Genomic DNA, 22,701 nt, shown 5'->3' with positions numbered 1-22,701 from the left:
ATACGTTTACTGTTTCCGAGGAAATGGTATATGAATTGGGTTTTTTGAGTGTTGGAAAGAGAAGGCTAAAAGGTGCTTTAGTTTATCATTTTCAAATATATGAAAGGACGGGGTATTTTTCCTCCTAAGGAGAATGAAAGCTTTTAATGCCTACAATGAAATATGAAGTAGTAAACTTAAAGCAGACAATCTTTCCGTTGGCGTGAGAAAGCAGCTCCTAACCATCATGCCTGTGGAAACACTCAAATGTGCTACTCAGCAGATTTGCTGGTGTCTCTCTTGGATATAGTAAAACTGTGCTCAATAAACTTAGTTTTTCCCCCTTCTGAGTATAGCAGGCAGGTCACACACTCTGTTAATGTTTCTCTCAGTGCCCCCTTCCAAGTGCACTTAATATGTTGGGCAACATCCAGTTAGAATTTGCACGTCTACTCCTCTTGGAATACATGTCCACCTCTGCCCATCCAGTATCACCTACTTTCCCTCTCCTAGGAAAGGAAGAGAGGTGGAACATATATTTATTAAATACCTCCCATGCACCATACCCAACAGATGAGAAAACTGAGATTCGGAGACATGAAGTCATCTGCTGAAGGCCTCTAGCCAGCCTGACTCAAATGCAAGCATCATCCAGTCTGCAGCCACACATTTCTAAAGCCTTTATAATTCACAGCCTCTCGTTTTGCAGAGACTCTCTCTGCCTGGCCTATTTGTTCCAGCTTCATGGCAGCTTTATTTAGGTGATAACAGAAGAATCCTGCTGCTTTATGAGGTGATAATCCAAGCCTTATGTGGATAACTATTCTTTTAGGTTGAGTGGTTTATCCCTTTGATAAAAAGAGGTAGATTATTGTTCTGAAAACCCAGAGTCTTCCTTTCATTCTTGCATTAGATAAAGAAACTTACATATTTACTTTTAGCAGAGGCCTCAAAGGGAACCCCAAGCTGAGATGAGCAGACCCTCTGCCAGCAGAAGCCGGGTATCAGAAATGCTCTTCCTTCTTTGTTGGCTGAGATTTGAGGAAGTCACCTGCAATTTTGGGAATTTTCACCTTTTTCCTTTTATTTGTACTTTTAAAGGGCTTATAGGGTGAGCAACTGTCCCATTTTTCCCTGGGACTGTCCTGGTGTTAACACTGAAAGTCCTGCATCCCAGAAAACCCTTTAGTTCTGGGCAAACCAGGATGATTAGCAACCCTGCTTAAAACCTCAGCTGGAAGAAATGATAAAAAGACAAAGTGGACAGTTAAGTGGGAACTAAAAGAGAAGTTTGTTAAAAAATAATTTACTATCTCGAGGCATTGCAGCCACTTTCAGGTTTTTCTGGTGACAGAGTGGGGTCTTTCAGGAAAACAACCTAAAAATCCATAACTGGGGACTGGCTAAATAAAATTTGAATGCTCAATCACTGGAATATTATGCAGCCTTAAAAATTAAGAGGGTAGATGTATACATGACCATATTGAATAATTTCCAGGATTGGAACAAAAATAATCATGTATAAATATTTTGCACATACAATTTATGGAAAGATACCATATCAATTTTCTATTGCTGTTTAACAATGTCACCTTAAACTTAGTGCTTAGAACAATGCACACTTATCTCCCAGTTTCTCTGGGTTAGGGGTCTGGGCATGGCTCAGTCAGATTCTCTGCAAGGCTGCCATCAGGGTGGTGGCTGGGGCTGTGTTCTCATTTGGAGTTTCGACTGGAGAAGGAGCTACTTTTTCAAACCCATGTGGTTGCTGGCAGAATCCAATATTGTAGTAGTAGGACTGAGCGCTTTCCTCTATCAGCACTGTCTGTCCATGGGAGGCCACTCTCGCCTTCTACCAGCTGCCCACAGTTTCTTGTCATGTGAAGTTTTCAGCATGGCCATTTGCTTCCTCAAAGTCAGCAAGCAAGCAAGAAACTCAAGCAAGATAGCACTACAGTCTTCATAACATAGTCACATCATCACATAATCGTCGTCACATATAGCCTGCCCCCTTTCCTGTGTTCTCTTGGTCAGAAGCAAGTCATAGGTCCTGCCCTCTTCAAGGGATGAGAGAGCTCAAGGGTGGGAAACTAGAAGTTGGGGGTCATTAGGCCACCGTAAAGCTCTGTCTGCTACAGTAACTAAGAAACTGGCAGCAGCACTTGCCTCTAAAGAGAGGGCCCAGAGCACAGAGTGGGGAGAGACTTACTTTCATTCTTTTTCACACATCAATTTTGGTTTTCTTTGCCAAGTGCATTCATTACATTTTTTATTAAAACAAAACACACACCAAAAAACAAAACAACAAAACAAAAAACCTCCAGGCAAACACATTTCACCACTTAGTTAAGAAAATAAAAGACAAGGGACACAGCCTTTTTCCCCTGGGCAAATGCCATCGCAACCCTTTAACTCCATCACTATATGTGCTCAGCATCAGCGCCTGGCCAATGCTGACATATAACTTCACCTATATATCAAATTCAAGGAGTGTTTCATAACAACTTTAAGACTTTGCAAAGAAACGCTATTGTATCTCAGCCAGGCACAGTGGCTCACGCCTGTAATCCCAGCACTTTGGGAGGCCAAGGCAGGTGGATCATTTGAGGTCAGGAGTTCGAGACCAGCTTGGCCAACATGGTGAAACCCTGTCTTTACAAAATACAAAAAATTAGCTGAGCGTGGTGGCCTGCACCTGTAATCCCAGCTACTCTGGAGGCTAAGGCAGGAGAATCGCTTGAACCCGGGAGTCAAGGGTTGCAGTAAGCTGAGATCACACCACTGCACTCCAGCCTGGGCAACAGAGCAAGACTCATCTCAAAAAAAAAATGGTATTATATCTCTTAAAGACTTTGTATGGCATATTCAGTTCTTTGGAAGGGTTATACTGTGAAAAGTGGTCCATTCAGTATTAAAGTGTAAACCAGAATAATGCCATTCGTGGTATAGATGAAGAGACTACGCGCATGCTGATGTTTGCTCACAGGGATGTACTAAGAAGCTGCCTGGAAAGCGAACAGCTCTGAGATCTCATAAACGCCCAGCATGGTCCATGGACCAGCAACATTGCCATCACCTTGGCGCTTGTTAGAGACGCAGAATTTCTATTCACATGCTAGGTTTACTGAATCAGAATTTGCATTTTTAGAAAGTTCAAATGCATATTAAAAGTTGAGAGCTTTTCTTCTAAACTACCCCATACTACTCTGTAGAGTACAATACAGACCCGGAAAAACTCACCCACATTTTCACAGTAAATATCCACACAAGAATGCTTATTGCAGTATTGTTTATAAGAGCCAGAAAACAAAATACCTGGAAAAATAAAACTAATTGATCATCTGTAGGAGACTAAAAAATAAACTACAGTGTATTTACCAAAGGAACACTATAAGAAGTTAAAATTAACAAGCTACAGCTACATATATCATGGATATATAGATAAATTAACATGTGGATAAATTTCATAAAGATAATATTTAGCTCAAGAAAAAGGGAATAAACAAAAACCCAAGTTGCAGGAAGGAATATACAATATAATACCATTTATGTAAAGGTCAAAGATGTGGTGTATGGATGCATATATAAGTAGTGAAATAAGCATGAAAAATGATAAATGCCAAATTCAAGACAGTGGTTTCACTCGAGATGAGGAAAAGGGGAATGAGGAAAGATAAACAGCATTTTCAGTATATATTTTTCATGCTAGAGGGGAGATACATAGAGGTTTGTTATATTTTCTCTACCTTTTCTATATACTAAAAGTATTTCACAATAAAAAAAGTACAGCTTTTCTAGATGATGCCAAATTTTCCTTCAAAATATACATATAGATGTGTAACCTCACAAGCAGCGAGTGGGGTTCCCATAACACCATGTCCTTACCCAGTCTCAGGTGGTCAGACTTCTAACTTTTGGCTGATCTGCTGAGCAGGTGAGAAATGGCATCATATTGTTTCTTTAATCTTCCTTTCTCTCTTTTATAAGGGAGGTTGAGCATGCCCTCATGTGCTTATTGACCATCAACTTTCCTCTTCCAGGAATTGAATTTCACACCCCTTGTGCGTTTTTTCTGTTTATTTGCTTTACCTTGTTGTTTTGTAGGAAACGCTAATTAAGAGGACAGGGAATGCAAGCTGACGTCCTTATTCTGTTTAAGTTGAAAGTAGGATCTCTCTTAAACCAGTCAGAGCAAAAGCTAATGGAAGATGTCTAGATAGAAACTGGGTCATATCTTAGGTTTACCACTGAAACCATACACTTAACATTTGTGTTCATTACTGTTAAATGCATTACTATTAATGCATTATTATTAAATGTGTGGCTCTGAAAAAGTAAGGTCAACCCTAAAAATCAGAGAAGCAAAAAGTGTTCCCGTATGAAGTTGGTATCTTATGGGGTCTTCAAGTTGATGTCACTCTTCTTGCATTAAAAAATATAAAAATCAATTAAACAAATAAATGCATGGGATTAGCAACTCTACATGTTTCTCCATGGTAACATTGTATTACTGTGCAGAGCTTCACAATTTTATTCACTTTTGCTGCCATTTTTAGGGGGAAAAAGCCAACAAAATAAATTAGCAAAAATTGTTGAAATTTTCCCAGTCAGCTGTAATTTGCATTAGTCTTGTGTGTGTGTGGGTGTGAGTAAGCATGTGTGTGATCTTTAAGAAAATGACAACCTCTGGAAATTACTTAACGGAAGAAATTTCTTTTTGTATTTGATCCTTCTATAGCTGTCACTGTTTATATCTTTAAAAAAAGACACATCTTCTTGTTTAAACTAGGAGGAATCAACTTATTTAGAATGCTGGAAAGTCTTTATACTAAACAATTAAGGAATCTCGTTTATGTGATAGATGTTCCTCAGCATATTTTTGGTAGCAGCCCAAAAAGAGCTTCAGTTCCATTTATCATGGGAAAGGTAGTGTTGCCTTGGTGAACGACACACTTATTGCTTTAAGTAAAAATGGGCTTTTTCTCAGCCCCATAGTGTCAACGGGAATTTTAAGTATTGCAAAACAGAAACTTAATAGACATGCGTTATAATGCTTAAGTTTGAAGTTTAACCCTGTTTCCAGGGACTGGATGTATTGCTCCAAGACTTCAGATATATTTAAACTCCTTAAGGACTCAGTCATTTGCTCAGTGATTCTCAACCTTTCTGTGCTCCCCCAGCTCTCAGTGCACCCCGCAGTTGTGATTCAGCCCACATCCCTGCGTTGAGCCTGACATTAGGAAATGGAGGGATTGCACAGCCACAGTGACCACCACCACCAGGCAATGCCAAGCTGAGCAGGGCAGGCAGCAAAAGCACGTCAAGAACACTGTCTTAGGCTCGCCAGGCAAATGGAAGATTTGGAGACATCCCATCTGCCCAAGATAAACTTTTGCATAACAAACGGTGCCAAGATACTGGGGCCACGAAAGGTCTGTAAAACAGGATCAGTCTGAGCATTCAAGGAAAGGAGATTCTTAGGAACTACCATGAGTTCACCTAGCTCCCCTCATCAACTTCTTTTTCCAGCTCTGTTTGGAAATTAGTGATTTGGAGTGAAGCCCGCCACCTCTGGACCCGTGCAGATGTGTGTTGTGGATCCACTGGCTGTGTGTGAGCAGGAATAGACGGGGTCAACCAGTGCCATGAAGCAAATAAGAACAAAGGAGAAACTTACAGAGTAAGAAACTGAGGAAGCTCTGGGACGTGAAATAGCTTGCCCACAATTCTCATGACTAGTTGTGGCATAGCAGAGATTACATCCATAGGTATGACTCTCAAGCAATTATAAGTATCTAACATGGCATAATATGAAGACTAACTCTCCCTCCCATCTCAGAGTAACAACATCTTATTGCCACACTTCTTGGCTTAATCTTAAGACTTCCAGCTCTCTCTCCCACCCCCCAGTTCACCCTGTCTCTCTCCACTCCTGTTTCTAGCTGCTCATCTATACTTTCTGGCCACCTTGTCACTAGCTCACCTTGCTTCCCCAGCTGATCTGGGGACTGCTGTGCCCCAAAATGTGAACATACACAGCCCTTCTTCTCTTACCTCCCTCATTTCTCCAAACACTTACTGCAAACACATAGTCAGGTCATGAAAGCACCAAACTTTGTCCGAAGGATTTAGCACAATATCAGTGCTGGACACAAAACAGAAGGTAAATAAAAATAACGTTAACAAATGTAGGGATGATGGAAAGACACTGTGTATATGTTTGACAACTTATAATTGGGTGTCGGACCTCACTGGCCTGACAGTTCATTTGCTGCTTCCTGCTGCAGGGGATATCATAATGATCTTCGTCCTCCACAGGTCCCAGCTGGCTACCGTGTAGCTGATCTCTCCAGAGACCTTTCTCTCTATTTTATCACCTCTCTTCTCTGATCAGCCTTCCTCAAATTCTCCTTCCTTCTTGAGCTGCTAAGAGAAAACAGAAATTTCTTATTATTTAATTTGTAGAATAATTTTGCTTTTTTGTCTCTGTCTTCCCACTTCAGCCCTTGGGCCCCATCTGTTATCACCAAAAATGTTGTTCACGTTTTCCCTAAAAAAAAAAAAAATTTAAAGTCTCTACAATTTGTAATACAAAAACAATTCCTTCTTGTTCTTGTATTACAAATTTTAAATTCCTTTAAAATTACAGTGTTTTTATGGCTTTACATATATTACGTTTAAAATCTCAGAATAATTATATTAACATTTCCCCCAACAATTACTGAAAACAGTTTAAGTGATTTTCTGCAGGGAATTTTTTTCCTTGGGGTATATCCCACTGGAGTTACACAATCATTTACGTTTTTTAAAATCACTTAGAACAACTTTTCTCTCCGTGGTTTTGTCACCAAGTGGATAAATGGGCAAGGTCATTTATGGAATTTTACTTTCAATTCTAACTAATTCCTTTTTAATTTATTTAAAAATTTTAATAGACTATTTACAAGCTTCCAAAGTAAAATCTGCAATGTGTGGTATGCATCCTTTTTCTCCTCTTGTTCCTCTCAAATCAATCTGGACCCGGCATTCACAATGGTCTTTGCAAAATGCAGATCCTGGGACCTTTCCCCCTTCCTGCTTGCAAACATTCACTCACTGCTCCAACCACTTTAGCATGGTTGACTAGGCTGTGCGTGAGCAAGCCCTTGCCTCCCTCTCCAGCTCCTCCTCCATCCTTACTCTCGATGCTCCAATTAAAACTGAATTCAGTCAGAGGCTTAAAAGTATCAGGCCTTTCTTTTGCTTGAGCTTTTGCCAATTTCACTCCCTTTGTCTGAAGCACTCCCATTGCTCACATACTGTGTGGTTTTACCCCCATTGTTGCTTTTGTTCAGGCATATGGTTGTGGCTAATCTGCCTTATGGAACAGGAACTGCCCCTTCTTGAATGCCCAAGCTCTCTGCCTCACCCTGGGAGAAGATCCTCTTCACATGCAGAGAACCTTTATAGTAATTAAGGAAATATGTCATTTGAGCAACAAATGTACAGGTGTCAGCCTGTATTCCGTGGTGCCACCTATAGCCGCTCCAGAAGGATTCTCTGTGGATCAAGGTCCTCTTCCATGCACCCATGACACTCCACATACATGACATTCAACACACTGTCATATACATGCCTACTAATGTGTCTGCATCCTGCACTGAAATGTACACTCTGCAAGGAGACGGACTTTGTCTATTTGATTCACCGTTTTATCCCCAGAGAGAAAAACTTGTCTAACTCTAGGGCCTCTACCACCCTATACAGTTTCTTTGTGAGCAGCCGAGTGCTCTTCTGCAGGCTACACACTGCACAGTCATACACAGCAGCCCTGCCTGGCATAAAGCATTTTCTCATTAAATATATATCGAGTTAATTAATCCTTGATTTTGACCTGTACTTCCTAATAGCTTTATTGCTGATCCTCTTTTTCTTTTTAAATTTTATTTTCGGTGTTTGGAGCATTCTTTAAACATGAATTTCTCTAAAGAAGATTGCACTACCATTTTTCAAAACAAACTTCATTTCATAAGCCACACACCCCACCCCTCTGCACCAAGATGCCCACCTGATCCACCAACAATGACGCGCACTTTTTTTTTTTTTTTTTTTTTTTGAGACAGAGTCTCGCTCTGTCGCCCAGGCTGGAGTGCAGTGGTGCGATCTCGGCTCACTGCAAGCTCTGCCTCCCGGATTCACACCATTCTCCTGCCTCAGCCTCCCAAACAGCTGGGACTACAGGCGCCTGCCGCCATGTCTGGCTAATTTTTTGTATTTTTAGTAGAGACAGGGTTTCATTGTGCTAGCCAGGATGGTCTCGATCTCCTGACCTTGTGATTCGCCCGCCACGGCCTCCCAAAGTGCTGGGATATGCACTTTTTATTTGAAAGCTGGCTTCTTCTATTTTCAGTTCTTTGAAGGAATAATGGATGGTATAGGAGAGGATGCAGCTGGAACCATTACTGTTTGTTCAGCAGAGACAGCAGGCCCTGTACTTCGCCTACTTCAAAGCTTGGGAGAATTTGGAAGCAGAAAGTTCACAATCGCTACTGTGTGGTTTTACCCTCATTATTCCTTTTGTACATGCATATGGTTGCAGCTAATCTGCCTTGTGGAACAGGACCCACCCCTTCTCCTTGAATGCCCAAGTGGTCTGCCTCACACTGCAAGAAGACCCTCTCCACATGAAGAGAAGCTTCAGAGTAATCAAGGAAATACATCATTTGAGCACCAAGCCTCCTTTCCTCCACATTGTTGAGAGAATTGTCAAAATACCACTTTTGTTATAATTAAGGTTCTTCAAAATACAAAGATAGTCATGGAGAATGCTTCCTCCCACATTCCGTGTGTGCTACAATGAGAGCCTGATGCCCCCTTCACAGCTTGCATTCTAAAGACAGGGCAGCTACTCTGTCAGCCCCTAGCTGGGCCCTTTTTAGGCCCTCTCTAAAAGTCTTCAAATCTGGAAATATTGCACTGATAAAGTATTTTTAGAACTGTGCTTTTTGTTTTTCTGCTTAAAGAACAGGGAGATGCGGGCTCTTTTTTGGTTACATATGAACTTTAAAGTAGTTTTTTCCAATTCTTTGAAGAAAGTCATTGGTAGCTTGATGGGGATGGTATTGAATCTATAAATTACCTTGGGCAGTATGACCATTTTCACGATATTGATTCTTCCAACCCATGAGCATGGAATGTTCTTCCATTTGTTTGTATCCTCTTTTATTTCATTGAGCAGTGGTTTGTAGTTCTCCTTGAAGAGGTCCTTCACATCCCTTGTAAGTTGGATTCCTAGGTATTTTATTCTCTTTGAAGCAATTGTGAATGGGAGTTCACTCATGATTTGGCTCTCTGTTTGTCTGTGATTGGTGTACAAGAATGCTTGTGATTTTTGTACATTAATTTTGTATCCTGAGACTTTGCTGAAGTTGCTAATCAGCTTAAGGAGATTTTGGGCTGAGACGATGGGGTTTTCTAGATATACAATCATGTCATCTGCAAACAGGGACAATTTGACTTCCTCTTTTCCTAATTGAATACCCTTTATTTCCTTCTCCTGCCTGATTGCTCTGGCCAGAACTTCCAGCACTATGTTGAATAGGAGCGGTGAGAGAGGGCATCCCTGTCTTGTGCCAGTTTTCAGAGGGAATGCTTCCAGTTTTTGCCCATTCAGTATGATATTGGCTGTGGGTTTGTTGTAGATAGCTCTTATTATTTTGAGATACGTCCCATCAATACCTAATTTATTGAGAGTTTTTAGCATGAAGGGTTGTTGAATTTTGTCAAAGGGACCCAGCCATCCCATTACTGGGTATATACCCAAAGGACTATAAATCAGGCTGCTATAAGGACACATGCACACGTATGTTTATTGCGGCACTATTCACAATAGCAAAGTGTTGGAACCAACCCAAATGTCCAACAACAATAGACTGGATTAAGAAAATGTGGCACATATACACCATGGAATACTATGCAGCCATAAAAAATGATGAGTTCGTGTCCTTTGTAGGGACATGGATGAAACTGGAAAACATCATTCTCAGTAAACTATTGCAAGGACAAAAAAACAAACACCGCATGTTCTCACTCATAGGTGGGAATTGAACAATGAGAACTTATGGACACAGGAAAGGGAACATCACACTCTGGGGACTGTTGTGGGGTGGGGGGAGGGGGGAGGGACAGCATTAGGAGATATACCTAATGCTAAATGACGAGTTAATGGGTGCAGGAAATCAACATGGCACATGGATACATATGTAACAAACCTGCACATTGTGCACATGTACCCTAAAACCTAAAGTATAATAAAAAAAAAGAAATTAGATTATATTTCAGCAAAAACATAAAAAAAAAAAAGAACAGGGAGAACACATGTAAGTGTTATAGGAGGAGGATCTGGACATAGATCTTTCTCCTCTTCAAGCATTCTTTCCAAGTCTCCTTGTATTGCTTCCTGAAATATTTATAAGAGCAAATACCTTAACTTATCATAATGTCTGGGATGACATAGTCAGATACACTCATCTGTAAAAGAAGATAAAAACTCGCAATGGGTACGGAGGTGGCCAACTGCCATTTAACATTTAGATCTGTTAACAGCAATAAGTAAATATTGGTGAAATCAGTTTTTTTCTTTCACTGCAAGAACTAGGCAAATACATCATCATGGAAATAATTTTCTAAAGGGCAGATTTAAACATTTGTGCTGGGAAAGACTAAAGGTGACTTTTTCTCAGGTACCTAAAGCATGGGCAGAGTCTTAGGCTGTCCAAAAAATTCACTTGTTTTTTTTTCCTTCTGCACTTAACAGTTTTACAACCTCACTTTTAAAAAAACATTTAACATGATTTGTCTGAAATTATTTTTCTATTAGTTTTATATGTTTCTATCTTTTCATAGGCTTATTTTTTATCTTTTTAAATGAATATTAATTTTTAATGAACAAATCATGTTTGCCTCACTAGAGTGTAAGCTCTATGGGGAAAAACCTTTCCCCACTATATTCTCAGCAACAAGTACATAGCAGAACATCAATAAATATTTGTTGAATAAATAACTTTTCAGAACCACCTACTATGAGTAATAATGTTGTTAAAATAAAAGTGTTTACTGGGCTCTTATTCTGTGATTGATACATGCTGAGGGTTTTACATGGATTCTTTCATGCAATGCTCACAAAACTCTACAAGATAGGGATGGTCATTATTACAGTTTTACCAGATGAGAAAATAGAGGAGCAGAGAAAAACAGGCGTGAGACAAGTTACAGACAAGAACCGGCAGTCTAGTCTACAACCAAAAGCAATTTAACTCCTGGATCAGCTAAGCCATCACCTTCTACTGCCTTTGAGGTCAGAGACACAAGGAAGGAAAGTAATCAATATGACAAAAAAAAAGTGGAGTCCATCCCAGAATACTCCAGGGTTCGATTATGTTTATACAGGTAGCCCTCACTGTACATGATTCCACTTTGTGTGAATTTCAGTCATCATGGTTTAGTTGAATAACGTTAGTGCTCCAACAACTTAGGGTTTTTTTTGTTGTTGTTTTTTGTTTTTTTGAGATAGAGTCTCACTCTGTCCCCTAGGCCGGAGTGCAGTGGCATGATCTCAGCTCACTGCAACCTCCGCCTCTTGGGTTCAAGTGATTGTCCTGCCTCAACCTCCTGAGTAACTGGGATTACAAGCATGCACCACCACGCCTGGCTAGTTTTTGTATTTTTGGTAGAGATGGAGTTCCACCATGTTGGCCAGGCTGGCCTTGAACCCCTGGCCTTAAGTGATCTACCTGCCTCAGCCTCCCAAAGTGCTGGGATTATAGGTGTGAGCCACCGCGCCCACCCAACATCTTTGTTTAAATTTTAGTTCCCGTGGTAGATTGTGAATAATGACATGAAGTACAAATTTTGCTGCAAGCTCTTCACTCCTTAAATCACTTTGTAAATAACAGGTGTTCATCATGATCAGTAACCAACCTAATCACTTCTTTCACAGTGTACTGGTGATCGGTCACTGTTGCATTTGTTATTTGTTCAGTTTCCACACAGACAACAAAGCATGTAGTTATGTTCCCTCTTTGTCTGCCAGTGATAGACCCATGAGACATTTTATAAAAATAGGCAATCAAGAGAGGGAATTGGCCAACAAAGCTGTCCAACAAAAAATGAAAATTGATAGCACTGGATGTGAAATTCAAATCAAACATAATGGATTCATAGAAGCAATAGCCGGCCATGGGAATGTTGACGGTGCTGCCATTGAGAGACTCAGTATGCAGCCAGAGGAGCTTAGTGAAGGTGAGCTTATCAACCTGCATGAGGGAAATGGTTGTGAAGAAAAGAATGAAGATGTCGTAGAGGAAGTGAAGCCGGTAAGAAGAAAACTTCACATCATAGGAATTCTCAGAGATACTTCAAGACATCGAAGACATGAAGAATACAATGGTGCAAGCTGATCCAAATTTAGAAAGGAGTATGACAGTTGGATAAAGGATTGAAAAGATGCTGGCTCCAAGTTGTAAGTTTTATGATGAGAAGAAGGTAAGCACTGCCTATTCTCTCTTTTTCTATGGAAATTAACTTTTATTTCTATAACATATAAAAGGTATAAATAGGACTTATATAAAACCAATAATTGCACACACAAACAGGAATTATGCGAAATTAGGTTATTTATATATCTCTTTAAACCAGAGGGAAGAGGAGGAACAGGATGAGGCCCAGTAGGCCCACCGTTAAGTTCTCCTTAGCTTCTGTGTTCAGTGAAGCTAGCTTGCCAGGCAGTGCCTCAGTATGACAGTGTGGGGAAGGGGAGTGGAGAGTGGGGGAGGAGTGATGGTGACGAGTTGTGAGGCTTCTGGGCACGGCTGTGCTGGAGGTACTTGAGGGGAAGCATGCCTGAGATGGAAACAGTCTTGTCAACACCCAGCAGGTGGGACTTGTCAGTGGGGGATGAGCCAAGGGTCTTCACAGCGCCCAGTTGGCTCTTCTTAACATGGCTATCTAATGTGGTGCAGGAATAAGCAGGGATGAGAGGTCAGCCCACAGAAGGGAAATCAAAGGGAGCAGCTGCCACAGGTGCCTCGCCCAGTGCTGGCAGTTATGTGCACAAGGGCTGTGGCTGAACGGTGCTGACAGCAGAGCTCACAGAACTCTTGCGTTCTCAAGTTTCAGATACATTCTGGAAAGGGCGAACTGGTCTATGAGTCACGTAATACGCAGAGGGGTGCTGATAATCCAAAAAACTTAGCAAAACACCTTTCGTGCCCATGATCCGGGCTTCAGGGAGCCAAGAAGAAAGCCCAAAGCCCTGCCTAGGCCTGCAGGGCTCGCGTTCACTGGGAATCCTCCCCAAAGCCTCTCCTGCCGCCTGTTTTTTTGTTTTGTTTTTTGTTTTTTTTGAGACAAAATCTCGCTCTGCCCAGGCTGGAGTGCAGTGGCAAGATCTCGCCTCACTGCAACCTCCGCCACCGGGGTTCCAGAGATTCTCGTGCCTCAACCCCGCGAATACCTGGGATGACAGGCGCGCGCTACTGAACGGGTAAATTTTTGTATTGTAGAGCCAAGATTTCGCCACGTTGGCCAGGCTGGTCTCGACCTCCTGGCCTCAAGCCATCCGCCCGCATCTGCTTCCCAAAATGCTGGGATTACAGGTGTGGGCCACCGCACGCGGACCATAGTTTTGTTCTGCCATCTTGCGAACAAGCTGTCGTAGTTATTTCGTGGCTGAAACGGGATCCGCTCATGATTCACCGTCATTCCGGGAATGATCACAGACATTTTCCCAGGACCTTCAGATCCCACTTCATCTGTTCCGCAGGAGACGACAGCCAGCTCCTGCCGTGTGAGCCTTCCCTACCAGACTCTGGCCATGATGGGGCAGACGCCACAATCATAAACTGTAAACTTGGTTCCCCTGAGGTTGGATCTAAGTTTGCCAGTATACCTTTCTCCTTCACGAGATAAATCAGTTGGATCAGTGGAGATAAGGCAGTTGGATGATTTGCTCTTTTCCCGCTTTCTAACTGTAAGAAGAAATGTCTTCTGATTTTCTTCTTTTTCCAAGTGTATACAGTAAGTGGAGCAGGGGCCCCCATCCATTCCTTTTTTTGTTTCTGATGATATGACATCTTACTGTGACACTTCAAGGGGCAGGACTATACTTAAAAGTCCTCCAGGCCCTCCACTTCTCCCAGCCGGTTATGCAGCCGTTGGGCTGCAAAATCGAAAACGGAAGCAAAGTCCTCCATTTCCTCCACTTCTCCCAGCTCGTTATCGGCCGGTTGGGCAGCAGCATCGGAACCGGAAGCAGCTGCATCTGTGGTCGAGTGCAGGCTGGATGAGGAATTGGGTCTTTCTTTTTCTGAATATGTAGCCTGGGATCTTATTTTCTTTCCTCCTTCTTCCTCACCATCAGTCTCCTCATCAAAGTTCAGACTATCTGAGATACTATTGTTTTGGAAAATCTTCTGAAGATCTGGCTTGGAAGCAGTATCCAAGGTGTTTCCCCCATCAACACTCTCTTCAGTATTTTCTCCCAGAACAGGGGAGCTGACTGAAAGAACATGAACTTTGGTTTCCAAATCTTGAGCATCTGGCTTCATGACAGCAGCTGGACCATCAATGCCATGAAGACGACATTGCTGTGGGAGGTATGAGAGTCCACCGAAGGAGTCCGCTCCTCGTTGGCCTTTGGCTTCACCCAACTTAGCCTGGCTTCTGTATTTGGCTGCACCATGAATGGCTGAAGGTGCTTTTTTCTCTGCTTCTTCTTGAGCAGTGCTCTCTGATTATCCAGCGCCAGCTGTTAAAGTTTCATCGTCTCATTGTGAAAGACACTGTCCCCACTGGAACCAAGCAGGCAGTAACAGGCGTTCATGCCTGCTGCTGTTTAAATGGCAACCATGTCCCCACTCCTAGCCACCCATGGCTCTAAACTACTTTTAAGAGCTTTTTGGCCAGGGGTGGTGGCTCACGCCTGTAATCCCAGCACTTAGGGAGGCCGAGGCAGATAGATCAGGAGGTCAAGAGATCGAGACAATCCTGGCCAACATGGTGAAAACCCATCTCTACTAAAAATACAAAAATTAGCTGAGTGTGGCAGTGTGTGCTTGTAGTCACAACTACTCAGGAAGCTGAGGCAGGAGAATCACTTGAACCCGGGAGGCGGAGGTTGCAATGAACTGAGATCGTACCATTGCACTCCAGCCTAGCGACAGAGTGAGACTCCGTCTTAAAAAACAAAAGAGCTTGTTTGGAGAGTCTAGCAGGGGGGCACAGCTACTCCTATACCTTTGATCAAAGACTGGTCCTCTTCTCTGGGGGACGTCCTCTTCCACAGAGCGCGCACTTAGGGAGGGACAGGAAGGATGCATATAGAGCGGTGAGGGAAGAAGAGCACACAAGCCTAGCCAGCCAGGTCAGCCGAATCAACCCTGGCGATCAATACGGTAACAGACGTCTCAGCCAGATCGCCCTCATATCCTAAAGCACTCTTAATTAATTTTTTACAAATAATAAAATGCTTTCATCCTCAGTGTTTGTCTTTTCAATTATAGTATACTAAATATTAATTTTACTCTTTTCATCATTTTTAGTACGTTTACAAACTTGACAAGAGTAATGATTTCACAAAAAATTTTTAAAAGTTACAGAAAGAATTTTCACATTGACTATTAAAACCATTTTGCATGGTTTCAGCTTACATCTGCAAAGTAGGGACAACTAGTATTCAGAAGAACTTCATGAGTAAATAGTAAACATGTTTGAACAATGAACCACAAGTTTAGATGGTTCAAATTATTGCTATCTTCTTGCAATATATATCAAGGGAAAGGCTTTAAGACTCTAGCTAGCTTATAAGTCCCATGGGAAAAGCTGATTCCATGAGAATAGGAAGGTGCAAGGAGAAAAGGGGTAGCTTTTGAGAAGCAAGAATCTGAATTATATATTGGCTTATCAATTCTATAGTCTTGAGCACTCATTCAGTAGCTGAGACTTTTGTCTAATCTGTAAAATTTAGAGTAATACAGATTTTGCAGGATAGTTCTGTGTACAAAAAAAATATGCAGGCATGTGTATACATGTGATGTGACAGAGAGCACTTCAAAAGGCAGCCTGCTGGTTTGGATGACTGTGGACGTCCCATGCAGGGTATGGCCAGGTCTGCATGGTTAAGGTTAGGCCAATAGCTGGGGGTAGCTACGTGGCATCTTGGATTTTCTAATAAAAATTTTAGATATTCCAGAAAAGATTTGCAAACTCTGCAGTTTCTTTTCACATATACTTGTTTCTCTGATTCTACATTCATAGAAAACCTGCCTTAGGTTCTCTGTTTCTCTTTTTGTTTGAGTACAGTACAAAGAGAATCAAATTTTAATAACTACTATTATGTGTTTACGTATAATGAGGCTATTTCCATGTTCACACAGATGGTCTCAAATAACTAAACATTATTACAACCGGTTCTCATAAATATGGAGCTTCTCTACTAGTTTCTTCGATCTCTATCAATAAAACATTATTATTTTGATATTCATTTTTGTAATAAACTTTTATACTACGCTGGAAATTTGCTAGAAATGTAAATTGGTTATGTTTCTTTTGTAGGAGACTCAGAAGAAGGATTTTTACATTGAGCATGCTCCTGCCTGGAGTTTGCATAAATACATTTGGGTTGGTGGTTTGTTAGCTGGGATCTGAAAGAGAGTTGAGGGATGCCAGAGTTGTCCTTGGAAAGAGTCTTGGCTACTGCTTGTCTCTCCAGCTTGAGTCTTACTACTTCTCCACACATTTTCCTCTAAACACCCTGAGTTAGGGGTCTATTTTCCTGAAGCTCATTTTTTCCCTCATCTCTGTACCTTAAAATAATGTAATAGTACAAGAAAGATGTGACAGACCCAACTAAGGTAGTGCCAGAGTGGATGGGGAGCAGATCTGATTGGGAAAGAGGTTAATGAACCAGATCCAAGTGCCCTGAATTCCTATGTAAATTCCTTACCAACATAAGAAGACCTATTGATATCTGCCCCTGTATGCAACTGCCTATCATTTTCTCCCACCAGCCATAGGAACCATGAACTTTAGGCACCCTCTACCCCCTGTAATCTGCCACTTGTACTATATTCACCTTTACCTGGTCTATTAGCCTGATATAATTTTCTCCCCAATTTTGCCTCCTTTTATTCCCAGAGAAAACTTCTTGCTTTATCTGACTCTGGTGGACTATTTGTGCCCTACCCCTCCAAATTCATATGTTAAAGACTAATGCTCAGTGTGATAGTATTTGAGGGTGGAGCCTTTGGAAGGTAATTGTGTCATGAGAATAGAGCCCTCATGAATGGGATTAGTGTCATTATATAAGACACAAGAGAGATGATCTCCCTCTTGACTATGTGAGGATACAGCAAGAAAGCAGCCATCTACAAACTAGGAAGAGAGCCCTCACTAGACACAGGATCTGCTGGCAACCTGATTTTGGAAGTAATGGCCTCCAAAACTGTGAAAAATAAAATTTGTTGTTTAACCCACACAGACTATGGTTTTATTTTTTTCATTATAGCAGCCCAAATTGACTAAGACACTGACCTCCCTTGGTAGAATTAAGCACTTTTGCCAGTTGTTCAAAAATCCCCTTAAGTATACTTCTGCTAAGATATAATATTTATAAAATATAATGTATATATATTATTTTGTTGTTGGCATCAGAGTTACTGTTAGGGAAATAACTGTTTTTATTTAAGAAAATACACTAAAAAACTGAAGTTAACAAAAAGTAAGGCCTCAAGGGGATGAGTTAGCAGGAACACAGAGTTAGATTAAAGAACTGTGTCCCCAGAAAAGCAGTATGGAGCTGGGAGAAGAAACAGGAGAGAGAAGTTGGTAATAAGCTGCAGATATATAAAGAACATGGTGGAAATTACCAGAAGGTAGAAATTGTCAGAATCATTAAGAGATTTAAGAAGGGAAAAATCTAATATTCAGCTTAATGTCTTCTCCCATATCGTGATGACAAAATCCTCTCATGCCATTAGTCCAACTTACCCCCAGTGAAAGTCCATTTCCCATGGTGGCATCGAGAGAGTGGAATTTTGGGGCATAAAGGAGGAAGATCTGTAGCCTCTGTTTCAGTTGCCATCAAGACAGAGAAAAAGGGACAGGGATCAAAGAAAACACATAGTAGAGAAAAAGAATTCTGAAGACAGAGGGTCACCGGAGTTGACAAGGCAATTTAGAAAAAGAAATCCAAATCCCATCCTTCCTTCATTCCAGATCCCTGCCTCTACTCCCCACTGTGAACCATGTACGGTGCAGTAATTTCTCCACCTGTAAATTTAGAGGGATAAACTAGATGGTCCCTCAGGGCCCCTTATGCTTTAATATTCTATGAATCTGTAAAGCTTTGCACTGAACTAGGGGAAAATAATAAAAGTTGTGTCCTATTGTAGAAAAATGTTTGGTGATACGCATTAACTTGATTAGGCACAGGAGATGATATAAATAATGACAGTCATTTAACACCTAAGTAAGAAAAAGAAAAAATTAAGAAAAGTATTCCCATGGCACCGAAAAATGGCTTGTTTAGATTCTTCTGGTAGCTTTGTAGCATCTGTTCTAAAAATTATGATGTGTTTTGAAATTACTACTTGAGTTTATATACAATGTGTGTCAGACATTTATGTAATTACGTTCTTTAAAAAAAAATAGTTCCAGTATCCGTTGGATATAAACATGCTGATATAAGCAAAAATCAATTTCCCTTTCCCTCCAAACCTGGCAATTTAAAGATAGTTAACATAGGCTGTCAGGTAACAATTAATAATAAAGGATTGATCCAATAAATTTATTAAAATGCAATTATGTGGAAGGAAAATATTAAATTATTTCTGTTTATCCACCAGAAGCAATTATCTGACTGTGTTTAAGTAACTCCAGTTACAGAAAGCTACAACCTGGAAGAAGAGGAATAAATGTGTTGGCTGGGTCTACCCATATAAATGATGGTAGGTCTGTCTATTTTCCAATGGAGATAGTAATGCAAGGAGGGAGGGGAAACTGTTGAAATTTCTAAAATGAGCAGATATTGATGTGACTAAGTCAATTTTTCATTAGTCATATATTAACTTGATGCATACAGAACCAGTGGCATACTGTGCAGAGTTCTGGCTCCAATGCTTATTGTTTGTATGACCTTAGTTACTATCTGTGCTTCCATTTATTTCTGATATATTATATATATATATATATATAATATATATTATATTCTGATATATATATTCTGTATATATATATTATATGATATTATATTCTGTATATATATTATATTCTGATATATATACATATGTGTGTATTATATTCTGAGATATATACATATGTGTGTATTACTTTGGTTAGAAAATTTTGTCAAAAGAAGGGATTTAGAGAGGTATTAATTATGTAAGAAATAAGTGTTTTTTGTTGTAATATTGGGAGGAAAATTAAAGGATTTAGAGGCAATACAACATAATTGTAGAATGGATGTAGGCACCTGGGCAAACAGAAAGGACCTGCTATGTATTTATTGCCTACTATATTCCAGACGTTGGAATAGGCCAATTACCTGTGGCAACTCATAGAAACTGTCTAACATTCTAAGTAGTTATTATTATATCCATCTTACAAGTAAAGGGATTGAGGGCTGAGGGATGCCAAGTTAATTAGCTAAGATCACAGAGCTGGTAAATGGGTAAGTCATGATCAGACTCAAGTCTGTAGACAACAACCTTATGGCCTTTGCACTACTGCATGGCACTTCTGTCATGATAAGACATGGAGCTTGTAGCCACTAAGACTAGATATCTAAAGTGGAATTTCTTAAACTTTTAGGTCTCAGGACTATTTTACACTCATAAAAAAAGTATTGAGGACTTAAAAGAGCTTTGTTTAATGTGAATAATATTATCACTGCATAGCATTTTAGAAATTAAAATGGAAAAAATTTAAATTATTATTTTAAAATGAGAATTACAAACCCATTACACAGTGGCACAAATAATATATATTTATAAAAAATAAGACTTACCAAAGCAATAAATACTAGTGAGAAGAGTGGCATTGTTTTACAGTTTTTGTAACCCTCCTTAATGTTTGGCTTACTAGAGGATAGATGGGCTCTAATTAAGTAATTTGGATATGTTGTTTTGGTTGAAATACATGGGAAAAAAAGGAGTATATTTAGGAGTCATTTCAGATAATTTTGGACATTCTTCTTTGATACAACACCAAAACGCAACACATGGTAGTTTCTTAAAGATTAGTTGCAATGTGGAATATCTGAAAAAATATTTCATGTCTTTTAGGTTAAAATTTTTGCCTATCTTCACTTGGAATAGATCTTTACCCTTGTTTGATTTTTTAATTCTTATGCAGTGGTCATTTGGAACCTATTGGTTTATTAAGTTAAATATTTTCCTAATATTGACATATTTCATTATTCAATGCAAAAAAATAACATTTGCTAATAGTACCACAAATCTCATCAAAAAAGCCTTTTAAAATTGGGAAGCTGTCAGACTCATGGGACAGATATAAATTTTCCATAATTCTAATTTTCACATGAAACCTTGAACTCTATTACTGGAAACAAATGTCAGTTTTGTTCCTTGAAAGGACAGGTGCATTTTGTTGATTTTCCAAAACTCTTGGCTAAATGCAGAAGTCTGAAAAGCACAGTTTATCTATTAGTCACTCTGTCAAAAGAAAATAATGTTCCATGAAAAAAGCAGCTAGTTCGGCTTGCAACTTAAGTAACTGCACAAGTGCGTTTGCACAAGACAGCTATGGATTGAAGAATACAGAAATGCTTTACACATACTCCCCATTTTGTCACACACAACCTTAAAGGCATGTTCATTTCAGAATCTAGATGTTTAAAAAATTAATAATAAATTTTACTGCTTCATTAAGAGCATTTTGAGTGAGACCGAAATATTCCTTTTTTGCCGTAAGTATGTGGAGGTGAAGAAAGTGATGACTACTAGTACAGCGTGGTACCACTGCCTTGGTTTGTGCTATGGGACCAGCAGTTAGACCTACCAGTACATTTGCATCAGCAGGGTAAATGACAAACACTGAGAAGAACAAAACACATTTTTTAGTAGTATTACAAAAATAGCTTTGACATCTTGGATCCCTCAAAAGAATCCAGAGGTCCTTCAGAGATATGCAGATCACACTTCGAAAGCCAGGGTCTAAATGATTACCTTAATGATTACATAATTAAAAAATGTCAAGCCAATGCTCAGATAAATATGCTAAGAAAAAGCCTTAAATGTGTATGATTTGATTAAATAGAAAACCCATGTTTTACAGCATTTAATGTTTGCAGGGAGTACAAGAGTAGGCAAATTATGTCAATGCACACAGAGCCACATAGATCCTCCCTCAACTTTTTTTGGTTTTGGAGTTCCTTCAGGTTTGATCAAAGTCATGGAATTTATTATTATTATTATTATTATTATTATTATTATTATTATTATTATTTTGAGCTGGAGTCTCACTCTGTCTCCCAAGCTAGAGTGCAATGGCAAGATCTCAGCTCACTGCAACCTCCACCTCCCAGGTTGAAGTGATTCTCGTGCCTCGGCCTCCCAAGTAGCTGAGACTAAAGGCGTGTGCCATCATGCCAGGCTAATTTTTGCATTTTTTTTAGTAGAGACGAGGTTTCACCATGTTGGCCAGGCTGGTCTCGAACTCCTGGCCTCAAGTGATCCTCCTGCCTCAGCCTCCCAAGTTGTTGGGATTACAGGCGTTAGCCACCATGCCCGGCCTTCGTTCTATTTTAAAATGATTAATGGTAGGAAAACTTACCTTCAGAGAAAGACCCAACACTTTTTCACATCAGCCATGTTAAAGTTTCTGAACTTCTTGGTGAAAGCAAATTTTTTATGATCTTTCAGTGTTAGGACAGGTCTAGAAAAGAAAGAGGAAAAAGTGGGAATGAGGAGGTGATAATAAAGGAGGAGATGAGGTGTTGAGTAGAGGACACCAGTGGCTGAACTTGCCTTCTTTACATTACTCCAAACAACTCCTTCCAGGTGACAAGAATCTGTAAAATTGTGGAGGATTCCCTTTTAACATGGTGTATTAGTAAGTTCTCTCATTGCTATAAAGAAATACCTAAGACATGGTAATTTATAAAGAGAAGAGGTTTAATTGGCTCACAGTTCCACAGGTTGTACAGGAAGCATGGCAGCATCAGCTTGGCTTCTGGGGATGCCTCAGGAACCTTACAATCATGGCAGGAGGCAAAGGAAGAGTGGCACTTCACATAACCAGAGCAGGAGGAAGAAAGAGAAGGAGGAGGTGCTGCACACCAGATCTCATGACAACTTACTATTGTGATGACAGCACCAACAGAAGGTGTTAAGCAATGAGAAATCACCCTGATGATCCAATCACCTCCCAACAGACCCCACCTCTAACACTGGAGATTACAGTTCAACATGAGATTTGGGTGGGGACACAGAACCAAACCATATCACATGGATTTTCATTTAACATTGTCATAAGTAGATTTGTTTCCTTAAAATGAAATATTTGAGGTACTACTGTATATTTTAAAATACACAATCTGGATGATAATGTGTACAGATAACAAGAAGTCAGCATTGATTTAATGTTCACCATACGTGAGGCATACTTCTTAACCCGCATAGGGATCCAAGTCAGCTGGGCTGGGACACCTGAACTACATGGGTTTAC

The 22,701-nt window shown here is 40.2% G+C and overlaps 1 long non-coding RNA gene across 1 annotated transcript; it reads right to left on the bottom strand.

The window, feature by feature from the left end:
• Positions 1-6,192: 6,192 nt before the first annotated feature.
• On the bottom strand, positions 6,193-22,277 carry LOC116466477 (uncharacterized). The gene is made up of 3 exons (XR_009213421.1): positions 22,162-22,277; positions 21,808-21,909; positions 6,193-6,402 (listed from the first exon to the last, which is right to left on the bottom strand). It is a non-coding gene; the product is annotated as an uncharacterized LOC116466477 (long non-coding RNA).
• Positions 22,278-22,701: the final 424 nt, after the last annotated feature.

Source organism: Hylobates moloch, unplaced genomic scaffold (assembly GCF_009828535.3).
Source record: "Hylobates moloch isolate HMO894 unplaced genomic scaffold, HMol_V3 SCAFFOLD_4, whole genome shotgun sequence".
Taxonomy (NCBI): Eukaryota; Metazoa; Chordata; class Mammalia; order Primates; family Hylobatidae; genus Hylobates; species Hylobates moloch.
This window is presented reverse-complemented; position numbering and strand designations above follow the sequence as displayed.